At 37.9% G+C, this 17,794-nt stretch overlaps 1 protein-coding gene across 1 annotated transcript in view; it reads left to right on the top strand.

Annotated features, from left to right (window-relative positions):
* Positions 1–14,335: 14,335 nt before the first annotated feature.
* The window catches only part of KCNMB2 (potassium calcium-activated channel subfamily M regulatory beta subunit 2), a 241,244-nt gene continuing 237,785 nt past the window's right edge, over positions 14,336–17,794 (top strand). Inside the window, exon 1 of the mRNA XM_058730550.1 lies at positions 14,336–14,842. The gene's annotated coding sequence lies outside the window, so the exon portion shown is untranslated. The remainder of the gene's footprint in view (positions 14,843–17,794) is intronic.

Consider the following 17,794-nt stretch of genomic DNA (forward strand, 5'->3'; position numbering starts at 1 on the left):
TTAGCCTCTATTACAAAGCTGTAATCATCAAGACAGCATGGTATTGGCACAAAAACAGATGCATAGATCAATGGAATAGAACAGAGACTCCAGAATTGGACCCACAAAAGTATGGCCAACCAATCTTTGACAAAGCAGGGAGAATATCCAATGGAAAAAAGACAGTCTAACAAATGGTGCTGGGAGAACTGGACAGCAACATGCAGAAGATTGAAACTAGACCACTTTCTTACACCATTCACAAAAATAAACTCAAAATGGATAAAGGACCTGAATGTGAGACAGGAAACCATCAAAACCCTAGAGGAGAAAGCAGGAAAAGACCTCTCTGATCTCAGCCGCAGCAATTTCTTACTTGACACATCCCCAAAAGCAAGGGAATTAAAAGCAAAAATTAACTATTGGGACCTCATGAAGATGAAAAGCTTCTGCACTGCAAAGGAAACAATCAACTAAACTAAAAGGCAACCGATGGAATGGGAAAAGATATTTGCAAATGACATATCAGACAAAGGGCCAGTATCCAAAATCTATGAAGAACTCACCAAACTCCACACCCGAAAAACAAATAATCCAGTGAAGAAATGGGCAGAAAACATGAATAGACACTTCTCTAAAGAAAACATCCAGATGACCAACAGGCACATGAAAAGATGCTCAACGTCACTTCTCATCAGGGAAATACAAATCAAAACCACACTCAGATATCACCTCACGCCAGAGTGGCTAAAATGAACAAATCAGGAGACTATAGATGCTGGAGAGGATGTGGAGAAATGGGAACCCTCTTGCACTGTTGGTGGGAATGCAAACTGGTGCAGCCACTCTGGAAAACAGTGTGGAGGTTCCTCAAAAAATTAAAAATAGATCTACCCTATGACCCAACAATAGCACTGTTAGGAATTTACCCAAGGGATATAGGAGGGCGGATGCATAGGGGCACTTGTACCCCAATGTTTACAGCAGCACTTTCAACAATAGTCAAAGTATGGAAAGAGCCTAAATGTCCATCAACTAATGAATGGATAAAGAAATTGTGGTTTATATACACAATGGAATACTACTTGGCAATGAGGAAGAAAGAAATACAGCCTTTTGTAGCAATGTGGATGGAACTGGAGAGTGTTATGCTAAGTGAAATAAGTCATACAAAGAAAGACAGATACCATATGCTTTCACTTTACATGGTCTTAACAGAAGACCATGGGTGAGGGGAAGGAAAAAAAAAGTTAGAGAGGGATGGAGCCAAACCATAAAAGACTCTTTTAAAAACTGAGAATAAACTGAGGGTTGATGGGGGGTGGGAGGGAGGGGAAAGTGGGTGATGGGCATTGAGGAGGACACCTGTTGGGATGAGCACTGGGTGTTGTATGGAAACCAATTTGATAATAAATTTCATTTTAAAAAAATAATAAGGCTTCCTATTAAAACATTTAAAAGCTTACCTCTAGATTTCCAATAATTTTTGCTTTATGAATTTACTGATTTACATTTTTTACTTTGTAGGAGAGTAAATATAGGTTTATGACAATTATTCCTTCTTTAGAAATTATCATCTTATTATAGAATTTTATCATTATCTAGTGTTTCCTTTTATCCTGTGTACTGTTTCTAAGTTTAAATATATTGATTTTCATTAATATTGCACCCCCTACTTTCTTTTAGCTTGTGTTTGCTTGGTATCTCTTTTTCAACCTTTTAATTTTCAAGCTTTATCACTTTAATTTTATTTTCCTATACATAAGATATATAGGGGGCACTTGAGTGGCTCAGTCAGATGAACGTCTGACTTTGGCTGAGGTCATGATCTCACAGTTTGTGGGTTAAACCCGTCATCGGACTCTCGGCTGATAGCTCAGAGCCTGGAAACTGCTTCGGATTCTGTGTCTCCCTCTCTCTCTGCCCCTCCCCGCTCTCACTCTGTCTCTTTCTTTCTCAAAATAAATAAAGGTTAAAAAAAAGTAAAAAATAAATAAATAGGATATACAGAATTTGAATTTGTCTTTAATCCGATCTGAAAATTTCAGTCTTTTAAAGAAAAACTTCTATTTACAAATAATAAAGTAACCAGTATACTTAAAATTTATGTCTTCCTTTCCACTTTATCTTATTTATTTTATACTGGTGTTTCTCCCTTTGTCCTTTGCCATTTTTTGTTAGTTTAATCAAGCTGTCATGTAGTGTGATGGGTTTTTGTTGTTAATTTGGGAGTTTTACCGCACCATTCCATTCCATCAATGATTATTCTCTCCTCTCCACACTATTTTCAAATACTAAATATTTTTCTCACCAGGACATTCTGTTTCCACAACCAAGATGCTAGGTTACTCATCAACATGGCTCCTCCTCTGTCCCCTGTAATAGGAGATTTAAAATACTTGACTCTCTCCTCTTTTCCTCAAGAAGGGGTCCTTTGGAATGCTTTTTACTTATCCTCTCCCTCTCCATTCCCAGCTTTTATCAGAATTCCTTTTTCAGCTTCATTCGGCTTCAAGTGTGCTCACAGAGCACTTTCACAGTGCATTGCTGGCCAGCCTTTCCCTAGCCAACTGCGCGGGTATGTTTGTGCAAGTGTGAATGTGTGTATCAGGTGTCACCGCTTACCAGGTCTTCTGCCTCCGTTGGTCATTTGGTTCTTTCAATGAATATTCATTTACGAAACAAAGATCCACAAAGGTACTACAATTTTAGGATGATCATGAGAAAATACTGTCAAGTCCAGCCTGCAACAGATTTCAAATCTTTCTTCTACTCAGGGAAAACACTTTCTTGGTACTTTAAAAAAAAAATTCCCTCTTTTTCAACTTTTCCTTCTTCTGCCCCCATAACATCTGTTAACTGTTTGATTTGCTGGATTCAAGCCCCCAGGTCTCATAGCTTTTTCTGCCTCTATTTTTTTTTTCTGTGCCTCGAATATATCTTGCACTTACTTGATCTTCCATCATAATGGTGACCAGCCAAGCATCTCTAATATCCAGCAAAATAGTTTAGATAGAAAATCATGTATTTAGTGTGCTCTTGCTTGCCTGCCTTCTCTCGCACACTGTATAAATATATTATCATTTATCTCCTCTGGAAGATATATTTGACTTGGCATTATTCAGTTTGTTTGAAACTATCTTTTCCTAACTACTACATTCTCTTAGGGATTTGTTATTTTCTTTGTTGGCTGATTGGGGCTTACATATGATCCTTGGAGAACCCAAGTAGCGGCACTCCTGGGCATGTGGTCTCTACTCCCATAGGTCTTTGGTATAGAAGTGGGCAGTGAGTGCCTCCTTGGGCACCTGAAAAAAACCTCCTTGCTTTCAGATACCTTGTACTCTCCCAGGCTCAGGGCCAGAATGGAGTCAATGTACATGTTTTACTGTTTCTTTCCTTGGAATATAAAAAACAAAACATTCCAACAAGGACCTTCCCTAGGAATTCATAGATCCCCTGGGTCATGCCTTCTAGGATATGCTGTTTTCTTGCCCCCACCCCATGACTTCTAGAAGTCAGTTTTCAGTCATTTAAGCATTCCATGGAGTTTTCTCCACAGGACATGCAGCAGAGCTTAAGGCCATACCTGCACAGAACCATTAGCTGATTGGAGAAAGGAATGCAAAAGTGAGCTACATTCAGCTTACTGGAGTCTTAGAATCTCCTCTTCATCTATACATTTTTGTACTTGGTATTGCTTTTGCTAAGCACATTGTTTACTAAATATGTGCTCATCATATATTTCACCATTAAGTAACTTTCAAATCAACATCACAGAAATTAATATCACTAATAATGAACTATCAAATAAAAATGAATAAGTATTAACATCCAAGTTACTATGAAAATAAAGAGAGTAGAGTTCACCACACACAAAAATAAACTCAAAATGGATTAAAGACTTGAATGTAAAACCTGAAACCATAAGACAACTAGAAAAAAACATGGATTGTAAGCTCCTTGACATTGGTCTTGGCAACCATTTTTTGGATTTGACACCAAAAACAAAAGGAACAAATATAAAAATAAACAAGTGAGACCACATTAAACTAAAAAGCTTTTGCACAGGAAACAAAATTGTCAACAGAATTAAAAGGCAACCTACTTAGTGAGTGAAGATACTTGCAAATCATATATCTGATAAGGGGTTAATATCCAAAATATATAAAGAACTTCTACAACTCAATAACAAAAACAATCCGATTAAAAAAATGGGCAGAGGGCTTGAATAGATATTTTTTTCCAAAAAATACATACAGATGGCCAACAGGCACATGAAAAGATGCTGAACATCACTAATCATAAGGGAAATACAAATCAAAACCACAAGGAAATATCACCTTGTAACTATTAGAATAGCTATTATCAAAAAGATAAGAAGGGGCACCTGGGTGGCTCGGTCAATTAGACATCCAACTTCAGCTCAGGTCATGATCTCATGGTTTGTGGGTTAGAGCCCTGTGTTGGGCTCTGTGCTGAAAGCTCAGAGCCTGGAGCCTGTGTTGAATTCTGTGTTTCCTTCTCTCTCTGTCCCTCCCCAGTTCATGCTCTGTCTGTCTGTCTGTCTCTCTCTCAAAAATAAACATTAACAAAAAAAAATTTTTTTTAACATTTATTTATTTTTGAGACAGAGAGAGACAGAGTATGAACAGGGGAGGGGCAGAGAGAGAGGGAGACACAGAATCTGAAATGGGCTCCAGGCTCTGAGCTGTCAGCACAGAGCCCGACGCGGGGCTCGAACTCACGGACCGTGAGATCATGACCTGAGCTGAAGTCGGACGCTTAACCGACTGAGCCACCCAGGTGCCCCCCAAAAAATTTTTTAAGATGAATATTAGCCACTATGCAGAAAAAAGGGAACCCTTGTACACTGTTGGTGGGAATGTAAATTGGGGCAACCACTGTAGAGTTTCCTCAAAAGATTAAAAATTGAACCAGCATACAATCTAGCAATTCTACTTCTGGGTATTTTTCAGAAGAAAATCAAAAAAGATACACACACCCCCATGTTCATTGTAGCAGTATTTACAAGAGCCAAGACATGGAAACCACCTAAGTGTCCATCAATGGATGAATAAAGATGTGGTGTATATACACAATGGACTACTACTCAGCTATAAAAAAAAAAAAAAAAAAGGAATGAAATTTTGCCATTTGTGACAACACGGATGGACCTTAAGGGCATTATGTGCTAAGTGAATAAGTCAGACATGGAAAGACAGATACCATACAATCTCACTTATATGTGGAAGCTTTAGATTCTCACACATATAAGTTAGAATAGCAAATCTTACAGAAATAGATTGATGGTTGCTGGAGGTGGGGGAGTGGGGAGTGTAAAAATGGGTAAACAAGTCAAAAGGTATAAACTCCCAGCTACAAAATAAATAAGTCATGGGTGTGTAATGTACAGCATGGCAACTATAGTTATTAATATTGTATATTTGAAAGTTGCTAAGAAAGTAGATCTTAAATGTTCTCATCACAAAAGTCCATAACTATGTATGAGGGCAGCCGTTAACTAGACTTACTGTGGTAATCAGTTTGCAATATATACATATACTGAATCACGTTATACACTTAAAACTAATGTAATGACGTATATCAATTACAGCTTGATTTTTTTTTAAGTTAAAAAACAGCAGGGTTAATCTCAGTCTTTTGAAAACATAACTTTAGCAGCATTATATTTCCTTTGCTACCTCTTCTTGGTTCAGATATACAAAGCCACCACTTGTGGTCATACAGTTTTCCTACTTTACCATTCTGGGGCTACCATTCATTTCATAAAATCCTAGGTTGTTTCCCTTTTCTTTCTATATATTGGTACAATTTTCTAGTAGGTGAGTCACAAATGCCCTGATGAAGGGGTAGTTTTTTTTTTTCTAATTTTAACAAACAACCATCTGGCCATGTTCATAGTTAAGATTTTACCAAATTATCTTCTATCCCATGAGCTTCATCCTCCAAAGGAATGGAAAAGGTAATGTTTTGAACTTAAAGACAATGTCAAGCACTTTGGAATGGCTTGCTTGATTTCTTTTTTTTTTTTTTAATATTTATTCATTTTTGAGAGACAGAGAGAGACAGAGCACAAGTGGGGGAGGGGCAGAGAGAGAGGAACACACAGAATCTGAAGCAGGCTCCAGGCTCCAAGCTGTCAGCACAGAGCCTGACGCGGGGCTCGAACTCACAAACTGTGAGATCATGACCTGAGCTGAAGTCAGATGCTTAACTGACCGAGCCACCCAGGTGCCCCGGCTTGCTTGATTTTTACGATGCAATGCATTTTAGTAAATCTAACCAAAACTTTCTTTTTAGTTGGTGGAATTCTGGAGATTTTTTCCTTTAAAAATTGTATCATTGGTATTTAAATTTCCCTGAAGTGATGACTTTATGGAATGCTTATCCGGTGTTTTCTTGCACAAGAAAAAAGGTCATTTTCCATCTCTATAATAATAAACCCATATTTTAAACAAATTTTGGGTACAGTCTACACTTTGGTTTTGACCGACTGCAGCTTTTCATTACACATTTACTAGACATAGTCGGGTAATGTTATCAGCCTTGTTGCTATCAAGTGCTTTGTGATGCACTTAAGGGATGTCAGTTCTGACACATGTCTCAGTGATTTCAGGTTATTCTGAATTTCCTTCATTACCTTGCATATTTTCTGATATTTCAGGCTCACTTAAAAAGAATATACTGTTTTTAACTATCAGTCAGTGATCCCGGTTGAAAACATAATTTTAGAATTGGTATACTTTTAAAAAATAAATTAGGAATAGCATTAAAACCTCTCTCTTTCGGGGTGCCTGGGTGGTTCCGTCGGTTAAACGTCTGACTTCAGCTCAGGTCATGATCTCTCAGTCCATGAGTTCAAAACCTGTGTTGGGTTCTGTGCTGACTGCTCAGAGCCTGGAGCCTGCTTTGGATTCTGTGTCTCCCTCTCTCTCTGCCCCTCCCCTGCTCATTCTCTGTCTCAAAAATAAATAAAAACAGGGGCGCCTGGGTGGTTCAGTCGGTTAAGCGTCCAACTTCGGCTCAGGTCATGATCTCACGGTCCGTGAGTTCGAGCCCCGCGTCGGGCTCTGACAGTGCAGAGCCTGGAGCCTGTTTCAGATTCTGTGTCTCCCTCTCTCTCTCTGACCCTCCCCCACTCATGCTCTGTCTCTCTCTGTCTCAAAAATAAACAAAAAAAAATTTTTTTTAATAAATAAATAAAAACATTAAAAATTTTTTTTTAAAAAAAACCTCCCTCTTTCTGTCTACACACACACACACACACACACACACACACAATCTGAGTTACTTCACTGGCAGGAATTAAAACATGAACTATGTAAATTTAAATTGAGATTTGGTTGAATGAAATTTTGGCAGGATGTTGATCTGATTTGTGTGGGGGTTATTTTTGTATGTGTGACATCCAAAAACTACCAATTCTTAGAAAGGTGACAAACTCCATTTTCATACAAGCCACAGAGATAGGCCTCTTCTTACTTACCAAGAAGTCATATGCTCACACCCTTCTACATCAGCATCATCAGTTCCAAGGATATGTTCTCTGTTCATTCTGACAAATGCCTCCAAGAATTCCTTAAACAAAGAAAATTCCAGATTTCCACTGATTTCCATTTCATACAAATATTCTGTTTGCTAAGCTTATCTAAAACTTTCCAGGTTTGATGATGTTGTGAAAGCAATTCTACTTACTTATACACGTGCTAAAAACTTGACAGAACACAAAAATTCAGAACTCCTGCCACCAAAATCTTTAAGAAAATTGATTTTCAGAAAGACACACCAGATTTAAATTGTGGATTTGTGAATACGACAGAATCTCCCAGGCGTAGCAATACCCCCAGGTTTCAAGGGCCACAGTTGGGGAGATTTTGCTCTGAGCAATAAGAGCAACATGAGCGTAAGCCTTAGAATTTGCAAAATTCATTTTCCCTCTCATATCCCACGATGGGAACACAAACATGTCCACGTCAGGAAACTGAAACCGAAATTCTAACATTAGGAACTCTCTTCCTCCCCTCCTTTCTTTCCCCTCTTTTCATATGGCTCCTGGCTTCCAACCCAGTCCCAAAAGCAAAATGAAAGTGAAATAAACTTCTCTGTGTGAAAGAGAAGAACAAAGCCTCCTCGTCTCACCAGGAGGACTACCCTGCCATGGGGAGGGTATGACGTGGTAGAACCATGAAAACGGTACAACCTTTTAAGAGAACAGCTTAGCAATGCACACCAAGAGCATTTTAAATGTTCACGTATTTCAGACTAATGATACAAATATGGAAATCTATCCTAAATACATATAACCAGAGATGTTACAGCAAAATTTATGTGAAAAGGCCTTCAGTAAAGCGTTATGCTAAAGAAAAATACTCCAAATAATCTGTGTGTTTAATGACAGGCTTTTTTTTTAAATAAGGGAAGATCCACATGACAAAATATATGCATCCATTAAAAAAGATTTGAAGATTTCATAGTAACATGGAAAATGTTATAATGTTAAAGAGAAAATTAACATAAAAGTACATATGTAATATAATCTTAGTTTTTAACTAATAATGGAAATTGGCAGGGTGTTCAGTGGGTGGATGGACTAAATGAGTGATGGGCATTAAGGAAGGCACTTGTTGGGATGAGCACTGGGTATTAGATGTAAGTGATGACTCACTAAGCTCTATTCTTAAAATCATTATTACACTATGTTAACTAACTTGGATTTAAGTTAGAAAAAATAATAGAAATTTTCTGTGGATTATAGGATCACAGGAGAATTTGATTTATATTTTCTATATGCATAATTTGCAACCAGGAGCAAATGAGCATATGTCACTTTTTAAATCAGAGTTAAAACTGTATTTTGTATATAAGGAGAAAAAACGCAACATGCAGTGAAACCACTATCATATCCAACCTTGATAAGATACCCTTTCTAAAAGTAACCTCACAAATACATTTCAGTATACAAATGTATTTGTTGACATCCATTTTGCTCATTCTTTGTCTAAGTAAATTATGAAATACTGAAATAGTTAAAACTTTCCTAGATGTCTAGCATGGAGTAAACACTTAGAAATTCTCCAGTCAACAAAGCATAATAGATTTATTAGGATTTTCCTATAGTTCTGTACTGCAGGACCTTTTACAATCCATGTTTACACACTAGCTAAAAAGCAAGCATTTTTTTTTGTCAAGGGTTTCTTCCCCCACCTTAAGAATCTAGCAACATAAAGTGAATTAAAATATACAAATGAATATAAACACCAACATACATGTAAATCTTTGTCCTTTGTACCTAATCTCAGAGTCTTCTTCATATAAAAGATTTTTTTGTTTTGTTTTGTTTTTAAGGAAGAGGTCTTTTTTTAATGTTTATTTATTTTGAGAGAGAGAGAGAGAGACCAAGCGAGCAACCACAAGTGGGGGAGGAACAGAGAGAGAGGGTGAGCGAGAGAATCTCATACAGAGCCTGACATGGTCCTCAAACTCACAAATTGTGAGATCATAACCTGAGCTGAAGTCAAGAGTCAGTCAGACACTTAACCAATTGAGCCACCCAAGCACCCCAAAGACAGAGGTCCTTTAATTAACTTACACTGAAAGCAGCAGGTATTTTATCTAATGCTATGTTACGTAGAGAGTACATATTACTGTAGCACATAAGTCATCGTCGTCGTCATCATCATCATCATCATCATCACAGCGACTAGCAATCAGCTTCTCGTTGACTGCACATAGATCCACCATGCCCTGAGTGCTACAATGCCATATAGTACATGTTTCTGGTAAGCAGGAAGACTCCAGCTAGGCCCTGGGAAGTTGGAGAATCCAAATGAAATAAAACTCCAACAATTGTCAACGTTCTATTTTATGTTTTATTTTTAAGCTGATTTATGTCCACTACTCTGACAGGTTTCAGAAGGATGGAGACGCAGCTCCAATAAACTGTCTGCCAAATGCAATGGCTCAGCCAAAGAATGATAGCTTCAAAAAGTTGGGTTAAACTAGCTGCTGCCAGTGGTCTTTCATGGGCATCCAAGCAAGCCTCCGGCAACTCTATCTGTGCTTGCTGGTGGGAGGAGGCATGCTAGACAGGAGTTTTCTACTCTTTTGGAAATTCAGATAAATTAATTGACGTGTATATTATATAATTATCTACCTCCTTTTCCCGTTTCAACTGTAAGCATACAGAATGGTAATTCACTAGAGCCTGCAGAAAGTTCTAACTGCTGACAGGAAGGGGGAGGAGTTTCTGCAAGACCTTCCCTAATGTTTAAGCAGACAGAAATGCAATCAAAGAATCCAAGAAGATGATCCAACTCATTGCCTTACTAGGTGGGTTTGTGTTTCCAGGCCCATAGATCAAAGAGTCCTGTTCAGCTGCTTCCAAGAACATTAAATTATATTCAGTGTCAATTCCGTAATTAGCAGAATTGTGACAATCTATAGTTTACCTTTTAAAAAGGTTTACCCACTGTACCTTAAAAATGTAAAGAGCTGTGAAAACAAAAGCAAAAATCCAGGCATGAACATATGCCAGATGAAAAGAAAAAAAAAATACAGCAGGAAACTCTTAGGATTTTAATAGTTAAAAAAATTCTCCTAGTGCTCATATTTCTGAATATTTCTAGGAGAAATATCAGGAACTAGGTATAAATTTTTGTGTAGTAAAAGTTACACTGGATTATGAGTGAGAAGACATACGTACAGGTTATGTGATCTTGGAAAAACATTTCACCTCCCTCACCCTCAGGCGCTCCAAAAGGAAATGGGACTATTAAAATTGGTCCTGCCTCCTGATAACTTTGTTCTGACAATTGAATATGATGTATGGGAATATATATAAATGTGAAGTTTTCAAAACTATCATTTTACTACTAAATTTTTTTAACCTCTAATCAGAAGGAAAATCTTTATGAAAAGTGATGTAGACCAATGAAAGGCACCTCATTGTGTCCTGGAAATCAGACACTGCTTTAAATGTCACATTGTCTTCCACTGTTTTAATTTTTTTCTAGGGCTAAAATTTCACATTTATACTGGAGAATGCCTCTTGCATGGATCTAAACTTGGACTTCAGAGTGAGTCAGCTTCGGCATTCACAGGAATATAACAGGAAGGAAGTGGTTTCTAAAGTAACTTTCCTGTTGTTCCTAGAAAAAATAGTCACAACAGAGGAAAAGCAGTTACTCTATTATTCAGAGCATAAATTATATACTCCAAAATATAATTAGCACTTGTATCTGCAACAGATAGCTACACTTTCTGGTTATGTATCTATCAATTTTTTTTTTATTTTAATAGTGATGACTCATAATGAAATTATGCATTCATCGTTCCATTCATTAAACTGTTTAACTTACAGGCTGTGCATGTAAACTGCAAATTCTCTGCATATGTGATCACATCACTCTCACCCAGGCTCCGGTTCTCAACTTAATATTTGTTAACATACACAAATTCTTTCCAGAACAAGTTTTTTTTTTAATGTGCATTCAGAAAGCAGATGCTGTTGAAAATGTTATCAAGTTACAGATGCACAAGGTACTCTTGCTGAATGTGTTTGGCAATATAGCTCTGAAATATCACTTCAGTTCCTGCCTTCTGCTGCCCCAAACTTCATTCTCCAGGGAACCATCCAAAACAGCAATGCTAAGAATTACTAAATTCAATCCTCAGATCAGCTGTTTCTGAAATGGTAGTACATGCTTTTCAACAAATTCAGCGTAAGTTTTTCTCTTGTTGAAAAAGGTGGGAGCTCCGAACACTTTATTATCTGAAACTTCATTAAAGGGCGAGAACGATAAAGCAACAGTTATTGGAGTGGGATCCAGAAAACAAGCAGCAAGAAAGAAATTCTGTCTTACGTGATTCAACAGGAGAAAGTCTCTTCCACTTACCCCTCTGTCTTCCCCAGCCCCACCTCCTTCTCTTCCTGCCCTTCCTTTACTCCTCTTCTGTCCCACTGTACCCCCTCTTTCCTGGCCGCCCTCTTTCTTCCTGCTCATGTATAACTGGCACTTATTTTAGCATTCAGTTTACAAAGAGCTTCACTTCTCCCTTGTCACGTCCCATGCCATTGTCACTTCAGTCTTACAACAGACATGTTAGCATCCCATTTTACACAAGACCCCAACCAGGCTAACAGAACCGAGGGTCAAAAATCAGGGCTCCTTATTTCAAAGCTTGGGTCCTCTTCTGACACTATGCCACCTCTCAAGAAATTCCTTCCTTCCTCCCTCCCTCCCTCCCTCATAGATCGCTCTCCCTCTTCTTTCCCTCCATTCAGCTCCCTTTCCACATTCCCTGCTCCTCGTCCATTACCTCCACCAAACTGCCTTCCACCCCACCCACACCCATCTTGAGGAGTCCTTTCAGCAACCCCCCTCATCTTCAGAGAGATCACGTGACCTTTGCTCTGACAGGGACAGAGTCTCCCCAAAGCACCACAAACTATCTCTGCCCCAGGCCCGCCCTCTCCTTTCATCCCAGGAACCAAATCTTGTCTATTTGTCTCATGTAGGAGTATCAGCTATTTCCTGAATTAACCACACGTAGGATTTGGAGGGAAATATCCAACGGAGGGAGTTTTGTGACTCTCTCCCCACCACTGCAAATCATACATGGTGTGGTTAATGGTGTTTAGATTGTCATAGACAGTCATTAAATACTTTCCTACATTTGAAAAAGATATTTGGGATATTCAATTTATAATATTACTCTCTCATCATTTTTAAAGAGTATATCATAAATCCTTTCTCCCTGATATAATCCTTCTTCCATTGCAAATTTTTGGATGATATGCTTGCCTATATAAAAATGGGATTTTCATAAAATCCTGAAGAATTGCCTCCCAACAATTTTATTTTGGAATTTTTGAGCTCTCCCTTCAAAGGTGTCAGTTACTCCAATTACAAACTATGAAGCTGAGGCACTCTAGATGATAATTTTGTATTCCCAGACTCCTTACAACTGTGAAATTTTAATTACTCTGGTAAGATATAGTTTCTTGTGCATGATCATGAGGCTGGTGAAAGATGTTGGACATGGAATACAAAATATATATATATATATATTTTTTTCTCTATTTGAAGAACTGCAAATGTGAAAATGAAAAAATAAAATCTTCTCTGCCCCCCCCAACATTATGGAAACAGTTATTTACTGAAATTCAACTTAGATTTTGGTTTTGCCTCAGAGAAACCACTACAAGGATGCTCATTCAAAATGAAACATGGCTATGGTTTGTGATACAAGGAGATTTTCCCACTAAATCACACTTTATTCCTGAGAAGAAATTGTGACCAGTCAAGTAATAACTAAAATTCACATACAATCAAGGCATATTCAAACTGACAACCAGGAATTTGAAAAAAAAAAAAAAAAAAAAGGCAGAAAAAACAAAAAAGTATCTTTTTTTTTTTTTTATCAGGCATCTAAGAATTCAGGTATTCGGTTCTTACATATAATCAAATAATGGAAGCTGTGATCATAATAGCATTTCCAGATAACAGAACAAGTAATTAAATAATGGTGATTTACAATCACTCCCTTTGTGATTTTGTTTGGTAGTAGTTTTGTGTGTTCATTAATCACTCCTTATTTTCAATTCTATAGACCAACATAGTATATTTTCCGTCGGTCCGTATTCCATCTGCCGCCCTTCCTCAGCCCCTCTGCTGGAGCGACCACTCGGTTTCCATAGCAACTACTACATAACTATTGCTCCTGGGATAGCAGGAGGGGAGAAAGAACACTATAAAAAAAGGACAAAATCTGGGTAGTTGAAGCATAACACATTCTCTGTGTTGTTGTGAACTACCAAGAACTTTTTTCTGTTTCCTTATTTGGAAAAGTACTTAGCAACTTTTCCGAGTAGCATTTCCAGTCTCATCTCTGACCAATGGTAGAAAATCCTCCTTCCATCTTCCAAGATCATGACTGCCCAATGTGGATCCCCCCCTCCCCTCCACCCACCTTTCGTTCTTTGCACTTTGACAGGAGTGCACACATGTGATTGCTTCAAACTGTAACACAAAGCTCTGCAAATCCGCATGAAATAATGAATGTGCTCATTGATCCATTCAGTCCATTTGATACATCATTTGAGATTTTGCATATATGCATACCCTGACTCCTACCTCAGTAATAATGAGAGCATTTCCCACGGGGACTGATTCTTTTATCTGACTCCAGAGAACATTTATTTTTGTAACTGGGAAGAGCAGGAGTCCCTTGCTGGGAGTGAGAGAATTGTTTGGGGAATCCTAGAGTGTTTTTATCCCAACTTCACTTTCCATGTAAAAATACCATTTGCACAAGGAATTCTTCCTCCTGCGCTTATAGAGGATCTGGAAATCTGATCCAGTAGGCAGGGTGGTGTCCCTCTCGGTCTCCCAAGGAAGTCTGAGTCCTCTCTCCCTTTTTAATATGAGAATTCGAAAGCAGTGGGAAGTGATGTTGGACCTATCACAGCATTGCTAACAGACAGCCTATTACAGTATTTAATAAAAACAGAAACAGCATGCCTATCATAGGCTAATAAATCCTACCTCCTGCACGCTTTAAAAACAGTATGAAGCAGCTTTAACGGAGCTTCTGATAACTAATTTCAAGCATGGCTGTCTAGCGTGCCTGTCACTATTGTCCTCCCAAACTCTTTCAGACATTTTGAGCAGAGAGTATTAAAGCTATGAGTTAGCAAGGGTTGTGACATTAATGGTCCAGAAAAGCTTTAGGCACGAGAGGCAATGATGATTACCCGTGGCTATTTGGAGGACTGCACTGGATCGCTGTCATTAAAAATTAAGCGTGGCTTTTGAGGAAGATGTGACAACTACCGGAGGTAGGATTTGCATGTAAAACAAAGGAATCTGTTGCTGTTTTGGGCTTTTGTTTGCATTGTGCGGTGCGGGTCGTGAATTGCAGCCAGGTGCGGAGTGAGAGCAGGAAGGGGAGAGAGGCGAGTGGGGAACGGATGGGCTTAGAGCAAAACACAGTGGATAGTATTATATTTTATGGCAGAAATGCCTCGAGGACAAACTGGCTCCAGGCTCGTAGCCTGCTGAGTGTGCATTCCACGTTGCTTTTCCCTTGGAGTAGAATGCTTAGAGGTCACGGAAAAAACAGTTTGTTTCTTATCTGTGGTGCCAGCTGGGCTGTTGGTAGGGTTGAGTGAAGACTTTAGTAGGTGGGAGGCATCAAGGTCTAAGAAAAATAAAGAATAGGAAGTGGTCGTTAAGACTGGAAACCTGTTAGATAAATATTTTATTCCCATGGCCAACATGCTTTGATGGCCAGAGTCTAATTTTTAAAAGGGGAAATTGAAAGATTACAACGGATTTCCCTGATAAAGAACTACTTCGGATTTATTATAAAAGAAAATTGGGTACCTTCGTCCATTTTGCATAGGGAAAGGCTGATCCACACCGTTTGTGTTAATGGTTTTTGCTAAAGCAGAGCAAGAGTTTTAGATTAAAAGAAGGGGCTTTTCTCTCTGTTCCTGCTCCTGCTTTTAGACTACTGCCGGGCTGCAGATGGAAATAGTGATTCGTTAGAGGTTATGGACTTGGCGTTTTACCTTGTTCCTTTCTTCTTCTTCTTCTTTTAATGAATAGCATAAAAGCATAATTCTCCTTGAAAGATGAGAGGGCAGTTGCGTTCCAAAGTCCAGCAGATAACGAGTGGATTTGCAGAGGAACTTACACTGCTTTGTACTTTATTATAGGACTGGTATAGATAGCTCGATCAGAAAAGGACTTGTCAGGAAATCATAGGTTGAGATTTTTAAAGCAAAAATATAATGGTCAGAAAATAATGTTTCACCAACTTGATCTCTGGTGCAAGTTTCAGTATTTGTCATTGCATATGACCCTCAACGTGAAGTGGCAGAAATGTAGTGAGTGAATTTCTCAGTGCTCTTGCGTTATTTCCCTGATGGACTTCACAAACTCCGAAATGTAAAGATGCTGCTTTAGATCTTGAAAAAGCCTGTGTTCTGATGCATTGATTTGATTATAATGAATAACAGAGATACACAGAATAGTACATTCATAAAAGAATGTGATATTCTTCTAAAACTTTGCTATTGATGCAGTATTAACTAGGAAAAAAGTGAAAGACAATTATAGTATGCTTGTTTTCAGCTAAATATTGGAGTTAAGACTAAGTAGGGCTTTTCTCTTTTCTAATGCAATTGAGTTTGTACATTTGGGAGCTTCTGTGTATATACTGCCATTCACAAAGTTGAAATCATTGCCCTATAGTGTATGACAATACACTATAGCCTAAAGCATATAGCTTGAAGTTGTGTGTCTCTTTTTCCTGATGAATATGATTGAACCAGCCAAACTCTCTTGTCTAGTTATGTGACCAAGAGCATCAGTCCATGAAATGACTATATAGAATTTCTGATGCAGTTGATGATTGTGACATAGTTTTCTGCCTCTATGTGGCCAGTGGAATGTGTGACCTTGACCTTGTAAAGTCCCATTCTCTAGCCAATTGTGCTCCCCAGTCAAGAACCCATACATGAAAAGAGAGCTCGCAATACACAAACAGAAAAACACATACACACACACACACACACACACACACTCACACACACACATTTTACATACTGCTGTCAGAAGTTTACAACTGAACATTATTTCTATTGTTTTCATTATTTATTTGAAAGATTTTCACTGGCTCTGGTCTTAACCAATATCTTCTGAATCTAATTTCATCAAGTATTTATTTTAGAGGTAATCCGTGCCATAAAACTTGTCAATAAGAGAAATCATTTTGCTATCATCATGTTCATAACACTTCACTGATTAACTAAAATATCTTTTCAAAATGTTCACAGATATATGGGAAAAGTTCCTATATTAAATCTTGATGGTATATGTATCTAGAACTTCAAAAATATAGTGGAGATATGGAATTTATTTTCTTTGTAAGCTGTGGGGAAAGGCAAACCAAGTAATTTAGTCAAAACAGCCTACTTTGTGTCACAAATTCATTTCATTACCTCTTTACATCGATAGATATCAGCCAAAGCATTTATACATATTTTCCCCTTTCAGTTTCTGCTACATCTAGCAATGAAAAAAACCACCAATTCTCCAGCTGTCCAGGAAAACAAGTCCGAAATCCACCCTGACATAAAAAATAGGCAAAGCTTTAGTCAGCCTTGTCTTCTCAGCCCCCATGCATAGCACAACCAATGTATCAGTCACCAAGACACAACTCACCAAGTCCACAATCGCCCTTACTGTGTGTCTCTCTCATATACACATACAGCCATCATTTGACTTCATTGGTTGATATTGGACCACACATTTCTCAACCTAGCACCGTCTTCTCTTTGATCGTCTCTCTCCTCTCACCAAAACAGAATGACAAGTGAACCTTCCAAGAATAGTTTTACTATTATATCCAATTCAAAGACAGACTATAATAATGTATCTACAATATAATCCTAATTTATATATATATATATATATATATATATATATATATATGTGTGTGTGTGTGTGTGTGTATGAAAAAACTAGAAAAAAGTATACCAAAATGTTAGAAATTATCTTGGTGTGTATTATTGGTGCATTCTATTCTCTTTATTCATTCGTTTAGAGTTCCTAATTTTTTTCAAAAAGCAGGTATATTCATAGTCACAAGGAGACTTATACAAGTTTCTTTATCTCCTTTTATAACCATGTTGCTCATTTTCCCCATTATCATACTTCATGTCATCTACCTTATCTTCACCCCAAATTCTAAAATCATTTGTCAGTCCAACCAAAACCGAAGA

Source organism: Neofelis nebulosa, chromosome 5 (assembly GCF_028018385.1).
Source record: "Neofelis nebulosa isolate mNeoNeb1 chromosome 5, mNeoNeb1.pri, whole genome shotgun sequence".
NCBI classification, from domain to species: domain Eukaryota; kingdom Metazoa; phylum Chordata; class Mammalia; order Carnivora; family Felidae; genus Neofelis; species Neofelis nebulosa.